This window comes from Tarenaya hassleriana, unplaced genomic scaffold (genome assembly GCF_000463585.1).
Source record: "Tarenaya hassleriana unplaced genomic scaffold, ASM46358v1 Cleome51, whole genome shotgun sequence".
Lineage (NCBI taxonomy): Eukaryota > Viridiplantae > Streptophyta > Magnoliopsida > Brassicales > Cleomaceae > Tarenaya > Tarenaya hassleriana.
The window spans coordinates 550,298-554,865 of NW_010967800.1; positions in this window are offsets into that span (position 1 = coordinate 550,298).

Consider the following 4,568-nt stretch of genomic DNA (forward strand, 5'->3'; position numbering starts at 1 on the left):
CCCTTCCAGGACGTAAGACTTCTTATCGTGCTTGAGAACAATTCTCAAGTTCCGATACCAGTCTAAGAAGTTCGTCCCGGTCAGCTTATCCTTCTCAAGGATAGATCGCATTGTCAAACTCGGTACGCTACCGGTTGACGCCATGTCCTACAAAAAAGACAAACAGAACATACAAAACAAATACATATTCTATTAATGATCAACTACCAGCTAGCCCATCATCAATTAGTGTCTACATATCTATGATCTACTACCAGCTAGTCCATCATCAAACAATAACAACATAGATGAAAAATGAGCTATATTCCCATACAGAAAATAACCCTATAATAATGTTCTATATGGGACTAAGATCCATATTTCGCATAAGAATGGACTGTTACACCCATCTTTATGCTATTTAGGTAGACATCTAATGTCGATCACATCCAATGTGACTCTTAGATCTTTTTATGAGACTATGATATCAAATATCATTGCATACTCGTCTCATCTGTACCATTAAGTCTCAAGTCAAACTTGACAACTTAACCTAAGGTAAACCATGTTCAAGCTGTGGGAACCACGATTTCCCACCCTGCCTCACAAAGATAGTCCGGCACGCTCAGCTTTGGCATGACCCGTGTTACGGACGATCGATGCCTTGACAGGCGCTCTAATAATGGGAGGTACACACTTAGCATTACATAAATAAGAGATTTTCGAAACCACATTCAGATCAAGGATCTACTTTCAAGCTATGAGAACCACCATTTCTCCATCTTGCCTTACCAAGATAGCACGTCACACCCAGCTTTGGCATGGCCCATGACACGTACGATCGAGGCCTTGACAAGTGCTTTACTTGTAAAACTTTTAGATCTAATCGGTTTCTGTGCAACGATTGTTCATAATCCGAATGGACAATCCAATCGATTATGCAATCCCACTCAATCAGCTCCCACTCAATCAAATATATATAATATCTTGATTAAGTTACATGCATTCATTCACTATGGATCATCCATAAGAGAGAATCATGTTATTCTGAATCACAGATGATCGGTTTTAAGCAACGATTGCTCAAACCACATCCCGAAACGAAAAAAAAATTTTGGTGAAGCGTCAGGACCTAGACCGATCGGTCTAGGCCTAGACCGATCGGTCTACACGGTTCGGTCTTCGGGTCACGTTCGGTCCAGACCGTTCGCTCCGGATTGGTCCAGACCGATCGGTCTTGGTCCAAACCGATCGGTCTACGCACGCAGACCGTTCAGTCCGGACCTGTCGGTCCAACCGACTTGCGAAACCCTAGACCGATCGGTCCAGAGGACCAGACCGTTCGGTCCAGGTGAAACGTGATCAGATCTCGTTTTCGTCGTTTCTGCCCCGTTTCAGACCCGAATTCGACTCCGTTTTCGCCTGCGAACTCAGAATTCGAAGCTTGCACACTATGCAACAATGAACAGAAAATCTACTCTAGATCCATTATCAAATCATGCATAGCATCAAAGCAAACACGGATTCAAACAATTCAAATCCTATAACGTGCGTGATCGGGTTCTAACAAAAATCATGCAGAGCAACCAGGCTCTAATACCACTGTTGGGTTTTCCTGCGATCTCATGAGCGAATCTAATTCCTAAGAGATCGATTCTAGGGTTTGCGCAGCGGATGTAAAACAAAAATTTTAATGAAACCCTAGAACCTATCATGCATGATCTTGTAGAAACGTTAGAACGCTTACCTCAATCGATCCGGGGCCTGTATCAATTGATCTGTTCGTCCGATCACTGTAGGCAGGAAGAATACCTTGCCCTCTACACGTATCTACACGGCGGAAAGGATTCCAACGGTTGGAACTTGTCTGTTAGGACTGAAGAACACGCTCTTCTTTGCGCAAAGGATTCAGGGATCTTTCTCTTTGGTTTTTCACTCTCCAAACTCTCCCTAGGTCTGAAAATCGTGCCAAAAGAGTTGGGTGGCGTTCACCTAAGTTTTTCCACATTAACACCCTAATTAGAGCGAGTTTAGTAAATCCCGACGTCTGGACCGATCGGTCCATGTCTGGACCGATCGGTCTGGAACAATTTCCGGACCTCACACGTTACCTCTAGACTGACCGGTCTACGTCTAGACCGATCGGTCTGGGTTAGCTGGACCGATCGGTCCAGACCTTCTGGACCGGTCGGTCTGGTCTCCGCTCCACCAGAATTTTCTCGTCTCTTTTCGCGCATTCGTCCTTTCCTGTGTGTGTGACCCTGTAGGCTCATCCGATATAGCAGTATAACACGAAATCTCTTATTTCGGTTACACAAGTCATAGGCGGTCTCTAGCAAGACACTATGACTACCTATCTCGAATAGAGTTTGTTCGTGATCCTACGAACGTCAACGATGATTCCGTTTGATGATCCTTTTGTATCACGATATCATATGTCGAATATAAGGCATGGACAAGCCACCTTATCTGATTCGACTACTTTCTCGTTCACTGAGTTCGACTCTCTGAAATAGACGACGTTCGTCTATAGTGCGGCCACACATTTCTACAGTCTCGCTCACACGAGGGGCCCAGCGATATCTCTCTCTTTTACGAGAGGTACAAATCCCGTCTTGACTATCTACAATCCAACACATGATTCGTTTCGTACCTGATACACGCCTTTATAGTCCTCCTGTTACGCAGGACCTTTGACGTAATCAAAGTACGCAACTCCTCATGTTGGATTCCGTAGATATCTCAGGTCTAAGGATCCGATCATGGAACCGTCATATGAGATTCAAGTCATGACGCTAGTCCATGTGACAATCTCACGCGGGTCATTCCAGTATTTCATTCTCCAAAGAATACCTATGATCGTGATTGTATCTAATACCTATGATCATTTATATGATCATCAATCACACATCATACTAGTCTTATTATGTCATCATTCCCATAATGACACAAGACCAGGGAGTTAAGTATCATTCATAATGATACATGGATTTCATAACACATCTAGTATGCAAGAACATGTAATGAACCAAATACTCTCATAAACCATAGAAAGTATCAATACATCAAATGTATCTAAATAAAGCTCATAAACAGTACATCATAGAGCACTAAACCAACAGTTCTAATGCTTATTTGGATTATATGCCTGACTTTTTGACCGCAGATGATTATTCAAGGACGAACTACGAAGAGATAGAACCAAAATATGTGCCTCCACCGCCAAAACCACCACCGGTTATGTTCCCTTCACGCCTAAAGAAACACAAGGAAGACGTTCAGTTTGATCAACCATGTTCACAAAAGCGAAAATTAAAGGTGAAATCATATAAGGTTGAACTGGTTGTTTACTCCTCCGAGACCATTCCCATCTCGGGTCAGGCAGTCCCCCAAACTGATATTCAAGGAGATCCACCACCTCTTCCATCGGATTTCCATCTGACCCCCAATTACCACCACTCAATCTTCGGTCAGTCGATAAGGTAAATGAAGAACTACATCACATCGATCGAAGCCATAACAAGCCGGGTGAGTTTGTCCCATCTAATCTCATTCCACCTAAATCCATTCCTCCAAGAACCATTCCCTCTGAACTGTTGGTTGTAATGCTCTATGATGATCCGTGATATGACATTTTGACTATGTATTGATTCATTGGTTTGTGAATGCATTACTTTTCCCATTATATGTTTGGCATGTTTGTTATATTTCGGTAGATATCCTTGAATCATTGCAGATGATTCTAAACTCCCTCGTCAGTTGTCATTGTGGGAACAATGATAAATTAAGACCAGCATGAGGTGTGATTGATGATGGTGATGATCATATGCATTGGATGCAAATCACAATCATGGGTAGTCGTTTGGAACGAGTGACTGGATGACCTGCATGAGATTGTCATATGGACATGAGTCCTGACTTGAATCTCATACAGCGGTTCGTTCTTGGATCCTCAGACCTGAGATGTCTAGAGTATCTGATATGAGGAGTGGCGTGTCTTGACTGCGTCAAACGTCGTCTTTAACCGGATGATCATAACAGCGTTGCTCAGATATGTTTACGAATCATATGTAGATAGTAGACATGCAATATGGGATTTGTCACCTCCTTAGCAGGAGAGATGTCGCTGGGCCCCTCGTGGAAATCGGACTGTGAAAAACGCGTGGCCACGCTATAGATGTCAGTCGATTTGCCAAGACGAGTAAGCGGTTGAACTTGAAGGGTGGCTCATACGATGTCCTTGTTCAACATATGACATCGTGAGACAAAGGATCATAACTCAAACTATTGCTGGCTTTGTTAGATCACCTCTAACTCTATTCTAGGTGGGTGGTCATGGCGTCTTGCTAGAGGCTAACCATGACTTGTGGTTCCGAAAGGGTTTCCGATGCCATTACCACTTCGAATGGGCCTACAGGGTCACACATCATTAGGGATGGACCACATGTGAAGAGTACGATGCGAGAAAGAACGACGGAACAAGCTGAAAGAGTTCTAGACGGCCAGACCGTCTGGTCTAGACCTGGACCGGTCAGTCCAGCTGTGTCGGTCCGTCTGTTCTATAGATGTTGGACTGGTCGGTCCAGCTG